Source organism: Panthera tigris, chromosome C1 (assembly GCF_018350195.1).
Source record: "Panthera tigris isolate Pti1 chromosome C1, P.tigris_Pti1_mat1.1, whole genome shotgun sequence".
Classification (NCBI taxonomy): Eukaryota; Metazoa; Chordata; class Mammalia; order Carnivora; family Felidae; genus Panthera; species Panthera tigris.
Genome location: NC_056667.1, coordinates 77,552,195 through 77,569,314, shown reverse-complemented (window position 1 = coordinate 77,569,314; position 17,120 = coordinate 77,552,195). Strand labels below are relative to the sequence as shown.

General features: G+C 36.6%; 1 protein-coding gene across 3 annotated transcripts in view; it reads right to left on the bottom strand.

The window, feature by feature from the left end:
* Positions 1-17,120, bottom strand: part of CC1H1orf146 (chromosome C1 C1orf146 homolog) — a 58,305-nt gene extending 41,185 nt beyond the window's left edge. For 2 of the 3 annotated variants that reach the window (XM_007073403.3, XM_042997875.1), the window contains exon 1: positions 17,048-17,120. The gene's annotated coding sequence lies outside the window, so the exon portion shown is untranslated. Of the gene's footprint in view, positions 1-17,043 lie in introns of all 3 variants that reach the window. The other variant, XM_042997871.1, reaches the window with a different exon arrangement.

The window sequence follows — 17,120 nt, the reverse complement described above, 5'->3', positions numbered from 1 at the left end:
GAAGTCTGTGGTATTTTGATTAATTGCCGTCACTTACATACACCATCCATATTCTAAACTTCCAAAATTTTCTCAGGTTTCTCAATGAAATGCCCCTCTTATCTCTGAAAATATAAATCTCATATCTCTATGTACAAAACCTCAAATATTATCCCATATTATCTTTCCCTAATTAATACCATTGAAGAATTTCCCTCTACTTGTTTGAGATATGAATTTACTTCCTTATTATATTCCCTTAACACTTAGCATAGTGGGGTTTACTAAGTAGTTGATCAATGAATTATGTTCCTATAATATTACTGATGAGATACACTGGTAATATTAACAGTAGGCTTCTAGCAATGAAAGAAACTATTTTAATTGTAATAAATATATATTTAACTTCTAACATCTCTCAGTGGGAGAATCCACTTTATAGTACCAAGTATTAATCGGAAATAATAATGAGATGCATATTACAGTCTAAAAACACTTAGAAAGTAACTAAAAAACAAAAAGTAAAAAAATAAAGAGGAATTAAAGTTGTAAACTAAAAAAATATTCATACATCACAAAAATGGTAGTAAAAAAAATAACAGAAGAATAACAACAAAATACCTATAAAGAATAAATGACAAAATGGCAGATCTAATGGTGGTGATGGTTGTACAGCAAAGTGAATATACTAAAAATCATTGAATTTAAAATTCACTTTAAGTCACTTTAAAAATTCATTTTAATTCACTTTAAAAGTTATTTTTGTGTTATGTGGATTATATCTCTTACAAATTTTAAATAATAGGCATAAATCCAGCCATATTGAATAATTACATCAAATATGAACAGAAAAATGTTCCAAAGCAAAATCCACTATACGCTGTCGTAGATTCAAGAATATAAACAGACTGAAAGTCATAAGAAAAAGATACACCATGCAAACAGTATAAGAGAGCTGGAGTGGCTGTATTAATAAAACACAAAATAGACTTGAGGGTAAGAAACATCACTAGAGACCAAGAGAGATACTTTAAAATGATAAAAGAGTCAATATATCAGGGATATATAACAACTGTAAACATAACATCTAACAGAGACCCATCTAACAGAGACCCAAAACACATGAAACAAAGTCATACAAAGCATGCCCTCTAACCATAAGAGAATTAAATCAGAAATCAATACAAATAAAACCAAATTTCTTCAAATAAAGAAGCTAAACATACATGAGAAATGCATGCGTCAAAAAAGGAATCACAATGGAAATTAGACATTATTTTGAGCTGAGTGAGAAGAAATATAAATGTATCAAAATTCATAGGATATGGCTAAAGTAGTATCCAGGGAAATTTATAGCTTTAAAAGACTAAATTTAAAAAGAAGATTTCAAGTTAGTACCTTACTCCATTAAAAAAAAAAAAAAAACCCAGAAGAACAAATTAAAGCCAAAACAATTAGAAAGAAGTAACAAAGATTAAAACAGAATTCCATAAAATAGAATACAGAAAAACACCAGAGAAAATTAATGAAAATTAATGAAAGAGAAAGTTGGCTCTTTGAAAAGATGAAAAAAATTGACATTTAGCTAAACTAACAGAGAGAAAAAAGAAGTGGAGAGGGAGGAGATATAAACTACCAAATCTGGAATGTAAGAAGGAATATCACTGCCAAACTTTCAGAAGTTAAAAATATTATACAGATTTTAACAACTCTGTATCAGCAAATTTGATGCCTATATGAAATGGACACTGTTCTAATAAGACAAAAATTCCAATAGTGAAGATATGGAAATAAGAAAAGAGAAATCTAAATACAGGTATATCTCAGAGAAATTGTGAATTAGGTTCTAGATCCCCCCCAGTAAAGCAAATATCACAATAATGTAAGTTAAATGAATTTTTTGGTTTCCTGGTGCATATAAAAGTTACATATGCTTGGGGCACCTGGGTGGTTCAGTCAGTTAAGGGTCCGACTCTTGATCTTGAGTTCAGGTTGTGATCTCAGGGTCATAAGTTCCAAGGCCTGCTTTGGGCTCCACACTAGGCATGGAGCCTATTTAAAAAATAATAATAATAGAAATAAAGTAAAAAAGTTATGTATATTATACTGGGCGTCTGGGTGGCTCAGTAGGGTAAGCATCTGACTCTTCGTTTTGGCTCAGTCATAATCTCATGGTTTCAAGAGTAGGAGCCCTGAGTTGGGCTCTGCACTAGCAGCTCACAGGCTGCTTGCATGCTTAGGATTTTTTCTTTCTTCTTTTTTTTTTTTTTTTTTTTTTCTGTGTGTGTGTGTGTGAGAGAGAGACTGAGGGAGAGAGCAAGTGAGTGAGGGGCAGAGAGAGAGAGGGAGACAGAGGAAGACGGAGGGAGACAGAGAAAGAGGGAGAGAGGGAGAGAGAGAGAAGCTGGGCTCACCAGAAGTGGAACTCATGTTTTTGCGGGAAGCAGGGCTTGTGCTTACCTGACACAGGGCTCGTGCTCACCCAAAGCAGAGTTCATGCTCATGAACTGTGACATTACCTGAAGTCAAATGCTTAATGACTGAGCCACTCAGGCGTCCCACCCAATTGAGAAATTGTCTCAATTTCTTTCTCTCTACCCCTCCCCTACTTGTGCTGTCTCTGTCTCTCTCAAAATAAATCAATAAACTTTAAAAAGAGAGTTCTGTCTACTATACTATAGTCTGCTGGGTGTGCAATAGCATTATGTCTTTTTAAAAAATTTTTGTTTACATTTATTTATTTTTGATAGAGACAGAACACAAGTGGGGTAGGGGCAGAGACAGAGGGAGACACAGAACTGGAAGCAGGCTCCAGGCTCTGAACTGTCAGCACAGAGCCCAATGTGGGGCTCGAACTCGCAAAACCCAACATCATGACCTGAGCCGAAGTTGGACACTTAATCAACTGAGCCACCCAGGCGCCCCAACATTATGTCTTAAAAAATGTACATATCTTAATTAAAAAATACTTTCTTGGCTTGCCTGGGTGGCTCAGTCAGTTAAGCATCTGACTTCAGCTCAGGTCATGATCTCATAGCTCCTGAGTTCCAGCCCCATGTTGGGTTCTGTGCTGACAGCTCAGAGCCTGGAGTCTGCTTCAGATTCTGTCTCCTCTCTCTGCCCCTCCCCTGCTCATGCTCTGTCTCTGTCTCTCTCTCTCTCAAAAATAAGTAAACATTAGAAAAACAAAATACTTTTTTGCTAAAAATGCTAACCGTAATCTTGAGCTTTCAGTGAATGTCACCTTTTTGCTGGAGAAGGGTCTTGCCTCAATGTTGATGGCTGTTGACTTACCAGGATAATGGCTGCTGAAAGTTTGTCTGGCTGTGACAATTTCTTAAAATAAGACAAGGAAGTCTGCCATACTGATTGACTCTTGTGTTCAGAATCCATTTACCTATAGCACATGATGCTGTCTGATAACATTTTATTGACAGTAGATCTTCTTTCAAAATTGGAGTCAGTCCTTTCAAACCCTGCTGCTGCTTTATCAACTAAGTTTATGTAATATTCTAAATCCTCTGTTGTCATTTCAACCACCTGCACAGCAACTTCGCCAGGAGTAGATTCCATCTCAGGAAACCACTTTCTGTGCCCATCCTTAAGAAGTACGTTCTCAAGAACACCTGGGTGGCTCAGTCAGTTAAGCATTTGACTCTTGACTTCGGCTCAGGTCTTATTCTCATGGTTCGTGGAGTCGAAGCCCATGTCAGGCTCTGCACTGATGACGTGGATCCTGCTTGGGATTCTCTCTCTTCTCTCTCTCTGCCCTTCCCCCGGATTGCATGCTCCCTCTTTCAAAATAAATAAACTTAAAAAATAAAAGAAGCAACTCCCCAGTGAAAGTCTTTCAGTCATTGATTGCAGCCATTGAGTCACATATTCAGGCTCTACTTCTTATTCTACTTCTCTTGCTATTTCCACCATATCTGCAATTATTTCCTCCAATGAAGTCCTGAACCCCTCCACTATCTATGAGGGTAAGAATCAGCATCTTGCAAACTCTGGTTCATGCTGATATTTTGACCTCTTCCCATGAATCATGAATGTTCTTAATGGGACCTAGAATGATGACTCCTTTCCAGAAGTTTTTCAACCAACTTTGCCCAGATCCATCAGAAGAATCACTATTTACAGCAACTGTAGCCTTATGAAACACATTTCTCATAGTAAGATTTGAAAGTCGAAATTACTCCTTGATCTATGAGTTGTACAACAGATGTGTCAGTAGTCAAGAAAACAACATTAATCTCACTGTACATCTCAAAACCCTTGGGTGATCAGGTGCAATGCCAATGAGCAGTAATATTTTAAAAAAAACTTTTTTTCCGAGTGGTACATCTCAAAAGTAGGTTTGAAATATTCAGTAAACCATGCTATAAACAGATGTGCCATCACTCAGATCTGTTGTTCCATTTATACAGCACAAGCACAGATTTAGCACAATTCTTAAAGGCCCTAAGATTTTCAGAATGGCAATGACCACTGGCTTCAACTTCAAATCATTAGCTGCATTAGCCCCTAACAAGAAAGTCAGCCTATCTATCCTTTGGCATTTTGAAGCCAGGTATTGACTTCCACTGACTTCTCTCTAGCTAAGAAAGTCCTAGATGGCATCTCCTTCCAATACAAGGCTGTTAGTTACATCTACATTCTGTTGTTTATGTAGCCACCTTCATGAATTATCTTAGCTAGATCTTCTAGATAACTTGCTGCAGCTTCTACATCAGCATCTGCTCCTTCACCTTCTACTTAAAAAAAAAATTGTTAATGTTTATTTATTTTTAAAAGAGAGAGAGAGACGGAGGGGGGGGGGAGGCTCAGAGAGAGAGGGAGACACAGAATCTGAAGCAGGCTCCAGGCTCCAAGCTGTCAGCACAGAGCCCAATGTGGGGCTCAAACTCGCAAACTGCAAGATCATGACCTGAGCTGAAGTTGGACACTTAATCAAGTAAGCCACCCAGGCACCCCCACCTTGTACTTTTATGGAGAGGTCTTTTCTTAAATCTCATGAACCAACTTCTGCTAGCTTCAAATTTTTACTTCTGCAGCCTCCTGGCCTTTCTTAGTCTTCACAGAATTGAAAAGAGTTAGGGCCTTGCTCTGGATTAGGAATTTAAGGGACTATAGTAGTTGGTTTGATCTATTCAGCTCATTAAAACTTTTTCCTTATCAGTAAAAAAGGCTATTTTGCTTTCTTATCATTTGTGTGTTGATTGGAATAGCACTCTTAATTTCCTTCACAAACTGTTTGCATTCATAACCTGGCTAACTGGTTAACTGCAAGAGGCCTAACTTTCAGCCCATCTTGGCCTTTTGACATGCCTTCCTCACTAAGCTTAGTTATTGCTAGCTTTCAATTTAAGGTGAGGTATGTGGACTCTTCGTTTCACATGAACACTCAGAGTCCACTGTAGGGTTACTGACTGGCCTAATTTCAATATTGTTGTGCCTCAGGGAATAGAGAAACCCAAGGGAGAATGGTGGGGAATGGCTGGTTGGCAGAACAGTCAGAACAAACATGACATTTATCATTTAGTACAGCAGACACAAGCAAGACCATTGGAGAGCCTGGTTCTGGAGACCCAGAGGGATTGCACTACAGGGCACCATAGGACATCTTCTACATGAGGCTACTTCTTTCAAGACCACGAGACATAAGTGACTTACCTAATACATAGAAACAAAAACTGATCATTAGACAAAAAGGAGACACAAGATATGTCTCAAATGAAAGAACAAGACAAAATCATAGTAAATGAACTAAATGAAACAGAGATAAAGAATTCAAAGTAATGATCATAAAAATACAACTTGAAAAAAGACAGCAATCTCAGTTAACAACCTCTACAAAGAGACATAAAATATAAAAAAGAACTAGTCAGAACTTAAAAATTCAATAACTGAAATAAAAAAAAATACACTAGAGAGAATCGACAAACAGATTAGAGGATACAGAAGAAAGGATCAATGATCTGGAAAACAGAGTAATGGAAAGCAACCAAGTTTAATAGCAAAAAGAGTAACAACAAATGAAAATAGGTTACAGGAACTCAGCAATATCATCAAGTACAGTAACACTCCCATTACAGAGATCCTGGAAGGAACAGATAAAGAGTAAGGGGCAGAAAACTTACCTAAAAAAAATAACAGATGAAAAGTTCCCTACTCTGGAAAAGAAAACAGCCATCCAAGTCCAGGAAGTACAGTCAGCCTATATAAAGGTAAACCCAAGTTAGTCCACACCAATACACATATTCAGAACAGCAAAACTAATGATAGAGAATTTTAAAAGGAGCAAGAAAAAAGAAAACAGTTATATACAAGGAAAATGCCAGAAAGCTATCAGTTGATTTTTGGAAGAAACTTTGCAGACCAGACTGGAGAGGCAGGACACATTCAAAGTGCTGAAAGGAAAAAAACCTATGTGAAGAATACTCTACTCAGCAAGTTTATCACTCAGAACAGAAGGAGAGGTTGTAAGATCCTCTGACAAAAGTTAAAGATGTTCATCACCATTAAATTAGCTTTACAAAAAATTTTAAGATAATTCTTTAAGAAGAAAGAAAAGGCCATAAGTGGAAAAAATTATGAAAGGAAATAAATTCATAGATAAAATCAAACATAAAGGCAGATTAATAATTTATAAAGCCAATGTCAACATTAAAACACAACAGTAGTAAAATCAATTATACTGACAAAAATTGGTCAAAGGATACACAAAATAAAAAGATGTAGCATATGACAACATATACCTAAAATATGGAGTAGGGAGTAAAAATTTAGTGCTTTTAGAATGTGTTCAAACTTAAGCAACCATCACATTGATATAGACTGCTATAACATAAGAAGTTATAATATGAACCCAATGGTAACAACAAATCTAAAGTCTAGGAGGAGCCAAGATGGCAGAACAGCATGGAAGTTTTTTGTGTGTCTCGCATCCATGAAATACAGCCAGACCAACACTAAACCATCCTACAGACCTAGAAAACTGACTGGAGGATTAACACAACAATCTGCACAACCTGAACCACAGAATTCAGCAGAAAGAGAAAAAATTCATTTTTATCTTCAATTTTTATTAAAAATGTTTTTAATTTTTTTACTCTATTTTTTACTCTTGTGTAAATTTTTTCAAATTCTATCTTACTTCCATCATTTTCTTTTAGTCTACTTCAATGTATTCACCTTTTCAAATTTTCAAACGATTACTTTTTCTTTTTCTTTTTTCTTTTTTGTTTTTCTTTTCCTTGAATGCAGAAAGAGAAAAACCTCATTTTTATGTTCAATTTCTATTAAAAATATTTTTCTTTAATTTTTTTACTATAATTTTTTGCTTTTATGTAAATTTTTTCAAATTCTATATTACTTGCATCATTTTATTTTAGTCTACTACAGTGTATGCACTTGTTCAAATTTTCAAACGATTTTTTCTTTTTTTCTGTTTCTTTTCTTTTTCTTGAATACAGAAAGAGAAAAAGTTATTTATTTTTAATTTTTATTAAAAATATTTTAAATTTTTTTCTAGTATATTTACTTTTGTGTAATTTTTTTCAAATTCTATTTTACTCCCATCGTCTCATTTTAGTCTACTTCAATGTATTCATTTTTTCAAATTCTCAAACGATTTCCTTTCCTGCCCCCCTTTTTTTCCTCTAATCTGTCAAACCACTTTCAACACCCACCAAAACACACCTAGGATCTAGCATCATTTATTCAATTTGTGTGTGTGTGTGTTTAATTTTTAAATTTTAGTATTTTTTTAATTTTAATATTTTTTTAGTTTTTATTTTTCTACCTCATTAATTCCTTTTCTCCCTTCAAAATGACAAAACAAAGGAATTCACCCCAAAAGAAAGAGCACAAAGAAACGACAGCCAGGGATTTAACCAACACAGATACAAGCAAGATGTCTGAACCAGAATTTAGAATCACAATAATAAGAATCCTAGCTGGAGTCAAAAATAGATTAGAATCCCTTTCTGCAGAGATAAAAGAAGTAAAAAATAGCCAGAATGAAACTCAAAATGCTATAACTGAGCTGCAATCATGGATGGATGCAGTGGTAGCAAGGACGGATAAGGCAGAACAGAGAATCAGTGATATAGAGGACAAACTTATAGAGAATAATGAAGCAGAAAAAAAAGAGGGAGCTTAAGGCAAAAAATCATGATTTAAGAATTAGAGATATCAGTGACTCATTAAAAAAGAACAACATCAGAATCATAGGGGTCCCAGAAGAGGAAGAGAGAGAAATAGGGGTAGAAGGGTTATGTGAGCAAATCATAGCACAAAACTTTCCTAACCTGGGGAAAGACACAGATATCAAAACCCAGGAAGCACATAGGACCCCCATTAGATTCAACAAAAACTGACCATCAACAAGGCATATCATAGTCAAATTCACAAAATAGTCAGTCAAGGAGAGAATCATGAAAGCAGCAAGGGAAAAAAAGTCCCTAACATACAAGGGAAGACAGATCAGGTTTGCAGCAGACCTATCCACAGAAACTTGGCGGGCCAAAAAGGAGTGGCAGGATATATTCAGTGTACTGAATCAGAAAAATATGCAGCCAAGAATTCTTTATCCAGCAAGACTGTCATTCAAAATAGAAGGAGAGATAAAAAGCTTCCCAGACAAACAAAAATTAAAGGAGTTTGTGACCACTAAACTAGCCCTGCAAGAAATTTTAAGGGGAACTCTTTGAGGGGAAAAAAGATGAAAAAAATATATATATAAATAAATAAATACCGAAAGCAACAAAGATTATAAAGGACCAGAGAACACCACCAGAAACTCCAACTCTACAAACATCATAATGGCAATAAATTCATATCTTTCAGTACTCACTCTAAACGTCAATGGACTCAATGCTCCAATCAAAAGACATAGGGCAACAGAATGGATAAGAAAACAAAATCCATCTATATGCTGTTTACAAGAGACCCACTTTAGACCTAAAGACACCTTCAGATTGAAAATAAGAGGATGGAGAACCATATATGATGCTAATGGTCAACAAAAGAAAGCCGGAGTAGCCATACTTATATCAGACAATCTAGACTTTAAAATAAAGGCTGTATCAAGAGATGCAGAAGGGCATTATATTATAATCAAGGGCTCTATCCACCAAGAAGACCTAACAATTGTAAATATTTATGCACCAAATGTGAAAGCACCCAAATATATAAATAAATCACAAACATAAAGAAACTCATTGATAGTAATATCATAATAGGAGACTTCAACACCCTACTCACAGCAATGGACAGATCATCTAATCAAAAAATCAACAAGGAAACAATGGCTTTGAATGACACACTGGACCAGATGGACTTAACAGATATATTCAGAACATTTCATCCTAAAGCAGCAGCATATACATTCTTCTCCAGTGCACATGGAACATTCTCCAGAATAGACCATATACTGGGACACAAATAAGCCCTAAGTACAAAAAGACTGAGATCATACTGTGCATATTTTCAGACCACAATGCTATGAAACTCGAAATCAACCACAAGAAAAAATTTGGAAAGGTAACAAATACTTGGAGACTGAAGAACATCCTACTAAAGAATGAATGGGCTAACCAAGCAGTTAAAAGGAAATTAAAAAGTATATGGAAGTCAATGAAAATGATAACACCACAACCCAAAACCTCTGGGACACAGCAAAGGCAGTCCACAAGAGGAAAGTGTATAGCAATCCAGGCCTTCCTAAAGAAGGGAGAAAGATCTCAGATATACAACCTAACCTTATGCCTTAAGGAGCTGAAAAAAGAATAGCAAATAAAACCCAAAACCAGCAGAAGACAGGAAATAATAAAGATTAGAGCAGAAATTAATGCTATCGAAACCAAAAAAAACAGAACAGATCAATGAAACCAGAATCTGGTTCTTTGAAAGAATGAACAAAATTGATAAACCACTAGCCAGTTTGATCAAAAAGAAAGAGGAAAGGACCAGAATACATAAAATCAAGAATGAAAAAGGAGCGATCACAACCCACACAGCAGAAATAAAAACAGTAAGAGAATATTATGAGCAATTATATGCCAATAAAATGGGCAATCTGGAAGAAATGGACAAATTCCTAGAAACATATACACTACTAAAACTAAACAGGAAGAAATAGAAAATGTGAACAGACCTAAAACCAGTAAGGAATTCGAATTGGTAATCAAAAATCTCCCAAAAAACAAGAGTCCAGGGCCATATGGCTTTCCAGAGGAATTCTACCAAACATTTAAGGAAGAGTTAACACCTATTCTCTTGAAGCTGTTCCAAAAAATAGAAATGGAAGGAAAACTTCCAAACTCTTTCTATGAAACCAGCATTACCCTGATTCCAAAACCAGACAGAGACCCCACTAAAAAGGAGAACTATAGACCAATTTCCCTGATGAATACGGAGGCAAAAATCCTCATCAAGATAGTAGCCAACTGGATCCAACAATACATTAAAAAAATTATTCACCACGACCAAGTGGGATTTATACCTGGGATGCAGGGCTGGTTCAATATTCGCAAAACAATTACCGCGATTCATCACATCAATAAAAGAAAGGACAAGAACCATATGATCCTCTCAACAGATGCAGAGAAAGCATTTGACAAAATACAGCATCCTTTCTTGATAAAAAACATCAAGAATAGGAAAGAAGGAGCATACCTCGAGATCATAAAAGCCATATATGAACGACCCAATGCTAATATCATCCTCAATGGAGAAAAACAGAGCTTTCCCCCTAAAGTCAGGAACAAGACAGGGATGTCCACTCTCACCACTGTTATTCAACATAGTATTGGAAGTCTTAGCCTCTGCAATCAGACAACACAAAGAAATAAAAGGCATCCGAACTGGCCAGGAGGAGTTCATACTTTCACTCTTCACAGATGACATGATAGTCTATACGGAAAACCCAAAATATTCCACCAAAAAAACTGCTAGAATTGGTTCATGAATTCAGCAAAGTGGCAGGATATAAAATCAATGCACAGAAATCAGTTGCATTCTTATACACCAACAATGAAGCGAAAGAAAGAGAAATCAAGGAATCAATCCCATTTACAGTTGCACCAAAAACCATAAAATACCTAGGAATAAATGTAACCAAAGAGGTGAAAAACCTATACACTGAAAACTATAGAAAGCTTATGAAAGACATTGAAGAAGACACAAAAAAATGGAAAAAGATTCCATGCTCCTGGATAGGAAGAACAAATATTGTTAAAATGTCGATACTACCCAAAGCGATCTACATATTCAATGCAATCCCTATCAAAATAACACCAGCATCTTTACAGAGCTAGAACAAATAATCCTAAAATTTGTGTGGAACCAGAAAAGACCCATAATAGCCAAAGCAATCTTGACAAAGAAAACCAAAGCAGGAGGCATCACAATCCCAGACTTCAAGCTATACTGCAAAGCTGTAATCATCAAGACAGTATGGTACTAGCACAAGAACAGACACTCAGATCAATGGAACAGAATAGAGAACGCAGATATGGACCCACAAACGTATGGCTAACTAATCTTTGACAAAGCAGGAAAGAATATCTAATGGAATAAAGACAGTCTCTTCAGCAAGTGGTGATGGGAAAAATGACATGCAGAACAATGAACCTGGACCACTTTCTTACACCATACACAAAAATAAACTCAAAATGGATAAAAGACAAGACAGGAAGCCATCAAAATCCTGGAGAAAGCAGGCAAAAACCTCTTTCACCTGGAGGCAAGGGAAACAAAAACCTCTGGAGGCAAGGGAAACAAAAGCAAACACGAACTACTGGGACCTCATCAAAATAAAAATCTTCTGCACAGCGAAAGAAACAATCAGCAAAACTAAAAGGCAACCGACAGAATGGGAGAAGATATTTGCAAATGGCATATCAGATAAAGGGGTAGTATCCAAAATCTATGAAGAAATTATCAAACACAACACCCAAAAAACAAAGAATCCAGTAAAGAAATAGGCAAAAGACATGAATAGACACTTCTCCAAAGACATCCAGATGGCCAACAGGCACATGAAAAAATGCTCAACATCACTCATCATCAGGGAAATACAAATCAAAACCACAATGAGATACCACTTTACACCTGTCAGAATGGCTAACATTAACAACTCAGGCAACAACAGATGCTGGCGAGCATGTGGAGAAATAGGTTCTCTCTTGCATTGCTGGTGGGAATGCAAACTGGTGCAGCTGCTCTGGAAAACAGTGTGGAGGTTCCTCAAAAAATTAAAAATAGAACTACCCTACAACCCAGCAATTGCAGTACTAGGAATTTACCCAAGGGACACGGAGTGCTGGTGCATAGGGGCACTCGTACCCCAATGTTTACAGCAGCGCTTTCAACAATAGCCAAATTATGGAAAGAGCCTAAATGTCCATCAACTGATGAGTGGATAAAGAAATTGTGGTTTATATACACAAAGGAATACTACGTGGCAATGAGAAAGAATGAAATATGGCCTTTTGTAGCAACGTGGATGGAATTGCAGAGTGTTATGCTAAGTGAAATAAGTCATATAGAGAAAGACAGATACCATATATTTCCACTCTTATGTGGATCCTGAGAAACTTAAAAGAAGACCATGGGGGAGGGGAAGGAGAAAAAAAAAAAAAAGCTAAAGAGGGAGAGAGCCAAACCATAAGAGACTCTTAAAAACTGAGAATAAACTGAGGGTTGATGAGTGGGAGAAAGGGGAGAGTGGGTGATGGGCACTGAGGAGGGCACCTGTTGGGAGGAGCACTGGGTGTTGTATGGAAACCAATTTGACAATAAATTTCATATTAAAAAAAATTAAAAAGAGTTAATATTTGTTCTTCCAATCCATGAGCATGGAATGTCTTTCCATTTCTTTGTGTTGTCTTCAATTTCTTTCATCAGTGTTTTATAGTTTTCAGAGTATACATCTTTCATTTCCTCGGTTAGGTTTATTTCTAGGTATCTTATTATTTTAGTGAAATTGTAAATGGGATTGTTTTCTTAATTTCTTTTTCTACTACTTCATTATTGGTGTATAGAAATGCAAGATTTCTGTATACGGATTTTGTATCCTGTGATTTTACTGAATTTGGTTATCAATTCTAGCAGGTTTTGACAGAATCTTTCATAAAGATTTTATAAAGAGTATCATGTCTTCTGCAAATGTGAAAGTTTTATTTCTTCCTTACCAACTTACATGTCTTTTCTTTTTCTTGTCTGCTTGCTGTGGCTAGAACGTCCAGTACCATGTTGTATATAAGTGGTGAGAGTAGACATTTTTTCTTCTTGTTCCTGGCCTTAGGAGAAAAGCTCTCAGTTTTTCCCCATTGAGAATGATGTTAGCTATAAGTTTTTCATATATGGCCTTTATTATGTTGAGTTATGTTCCCTCTAAACCTACTTTGCTGAGGGTTTTTATCATGAATGCTGTACTTTATCAACAATTAGAGATTGCTGGGGTAGTCTTCAATGGGCCCCCAGTGTCCCTGAAGGTTTTTTTCTGAAATGCCAACAACAGAAGGCCCTGACTCTATCCAGGTCATTTTTCATTTGCAATGAGCAACACTGAGAAATGCAGTAAGCAAGCTTGTCACCGCTTATTAATAAGTGTTCTCTTTGTTAATGTAACCAATTGCATGTGTCCATCTAGGTCCACTTCTGTTATTCCAACACATCTACCCACTTTGGGATTTGGGAGCCAAGGAAAACCATGAGGAACCTAAATCTTTGGCTACTACTTTTGCCATGATTTTTAAAGCCTGTTCCTCGTCCAGGCATCATGTATGTATATTCTGCCAGCATCAATTAAACAATACCAGGTCAACTTGTTAGCTTACAAGTAGGATAAAATTTCAGACTTTTCAGAGTTCTTGATAGGCATTATCTACTAAAGTGGGAAGATACACACCTAGCAATTGCATTTGTAAGTTTATCCTGAAAAGAAATGCATGCAACATGTATTAAAAGATTTGTACAAGAATGTTCATAACAGCATTTTAAAAGTTCATTCCTCATACTTTTGCTTAAATTTCTTTTTTAATCTTTCAAGGCTAGAATGATCCATGTGGTAATGGATTAGTGTTGGCAACATTCTTATGAAATCACTATTAGCTTAATAGAGATACAACTGAACATACATAAAAAGACTTACAGATAGGTGGACATAGATAGACTAGTACATACACGTGTATATATCTCTTTGCTTTGTTATCTGAGAGGGGCCTAAAATAAATGATACCTTCTCAGAAACAATCACACCTAGCAGCCAGATTTTTTTTTTTTAATGTTTATTTATTTTTAAGGGAGACAGCTAGAACTTGAGCAGGGGTGGGGCAGAGTGAGGGAGACACAGAATCCAAAGCAAGCTCCAGGCTCCCAGCTGTGAGCACAGAGCCTGATGTAGGGCTCAAACTCATGAACTGTGAGATCATGACCTAAGTCAAAGTCGGGTGCCTAACTGACTGAGTCACCCAGGTGCCTCAGACTTTGGTTTCTAATACTTTTCTCTAATAAAAAGAACTGGAGATCCCTGGGAGAAATGGTGAAAAGAAGTGGGACAAGAAATATACAAACTGAGCCTAGGGTATTTTGTAGTGCCAGAAAGGAAGGAAGTGATTAAAAACAAAAACAAAGTGGGTCACCTGGGTGGTTCAGTTAGTTGAGTGTCTGACTTTTGATTTTGGCTCAGGTCATGATCCCATGGTCACAGGATTGAGCCCTACATTGGGCTCCATAGTGAGTATGGAGCCTGCTTAAGATTCTTTCCCTCTCACTTTCTCTCTCTTCCTTTGTCCCCCTCCCTATCTCATGTGCATGCGCACTTTTTCTCTCTCTCAGAAATAAATTTAAAAAAACAAAGAAAAAACTAACACTGAGAGAAGTATGTCAAAAAGAGGAGAGGAATCACCTGAAAAAGATTCCTATGGCTAAAGCTGGAACAATCTGAGTAGCAAAATAAGTAAAATTATAATAAAATAATATTAAATTATATTAATAAAAGTCATAACATTTATCACATTTCAAACTATAAAACAAAAAGTCACACATCCATACTGATAAAAATGAATTAAAAAATTAATAAATGGGGGAGAGGCGACAAATCTCCTGAATGTCTTCAAGACACATTGGAGAAACATGACAGGTAGAAGACATTGGAAAAACATGACAGGTACTACCTCAGCCAGGTGGTCAAAGTCTACACCAATAGTTATAAATCACACTGATAGTATGTACCAATGATACAATGTAACCTTCTTCTCAATAATCTATAATCTTAGTCCTAAAGTGAGAAACACACCAAATTCCAATAATTGAGCAACCTACAAAACACCTGACCAGCACTCCTCAAAGTCAACAAGGTTATCAAAAACAAAGAAAGTCTGAGAAACTGTCACCTCCAAGAGGAACCTAAGAAAACATTAAAATTAAATGTGATTTGGTATAGTGACAGGATTCCTAGAACAGAAAAAAAAAGGACATTAAGTTAAAACTACAGAAATCAGAATAAACTTTAGTTAATAATAATGTAATAATATTGGTTCATTAATTGTGACAAATGTACCATACTAATATAAAACGTTAGTAATAGGGGAAACTAAAACAGTATGTGGGAATACTGTGGCTTTAGCCTCAATTTCTCTGTAAATCTAAAACTATTGTAAAAAAAATGAAGTCTATTAAAACAAACAAACAAACAAACAAACAAACAAAAAACCTACTTCTCTTTCAAAGCCCATTAGAAATGCTGTCTCCTGCAAGAAACTATCCCTGGGCCCCTCAAACTTAAATGAGACCTCTCCTTCCTCAGAATCCACCTTAGAATATCTCGGTTGAGCACCTATCACATTTTGTCCAACAAAATTATTTATAAACATATTATCTACTTTTTCATGTTACTTACTATAAAATTAGTTCAAAGCAAAATTTAGAAACCAACTAATCCAGATGAAAGTCACTTTCAGTTTACGGTGAGTTAGTTATCTCCTAAGGCAGTTTCATTCTACTTTTGAATGACTCTAATAATTAGAAAGGTCTTCCTGCTGGGTTGAAGCCAAATGTTCTATAATTTCCTCATTTATTGTACGAATAGTACTTTATCTCCAGCACCTGGCAGAAGTAGACACTCAAAAAATACTTGTTTTTGGATGAGTAAATGGTTACCCGGTTAAAGGAAGGACTGCAACTTCTATTACCCCTCCCATACAATTCACTGTGTAGCTAATGATCATCCTCCTGATAATACACACATAATATACAGCCGTTTAATTCTTCACACCGTTATTGTAGGTTTTATAAACAATTTAAGTAAAGCTATGAGAGGTTTGTTAATTTTGTGCACTTCTAATAAGTGAGAAAGGAACTGGGGTCCGCAGATCCCCACGAGGGTACAATTAACGAATAGAAATGAGGCAGACAACTAGGGCTGCAGCAGTAAGGCTCCTTCAGTATCTCTGGAGAAACGCCCCTGGGCGAGCAGCCACGCGGGGGCTCATCCACTCCAGAGCTCCGCAACTCTGGGCAAATCCCTTCACCTCCACTTGGCCTGCTTCCTCGTCTGAAAATAAAAAGCTCACACGCTCTTAAGGCACTACCCGTTCCAAGTCCCTAGGATTCTGGGCTATTAGGATTTCGTTTGTTTTCCCCAAGTTTTCAAATTCAGATCAACTTAACACTGCACAAAAATCTCATGTAAATCGCGTTCCCGCTCAGTCTCGTTAACTGACAAGTGAGAGGTTGGACCACAACTATCTTCACGGCGGCTTCCATTCTTAAGAGTCTTCCTACCAGGATACAAACAATACCTGAAGTAAATATAAATCCGCAGACTTGACTACAAGGGTTCCGAAAAGGAAGGTTCTATAACCCTATAGGAAAAAACCTCAGGAAACCCCGTTCCATATGACTCTCAAAAAGAAAGGATGGTGGGGAGGATTCTCTCTCACGTCTCCAAATCTCTGAGGTAAAGATTGGACCTGGCAAGTCTGAGGAAAAAAAACACCCTGGCAGGAGAATGAAAAAAAACGTGAAGAGCGTGGTCCGCAGTGGCTATAAACACACCTACCCGACCAGCAAGTCCGTGGTGCCACGTCACCTCCCCAACTTCCAGAACGTTCCAAGAGTAGCGGAAGTATGGC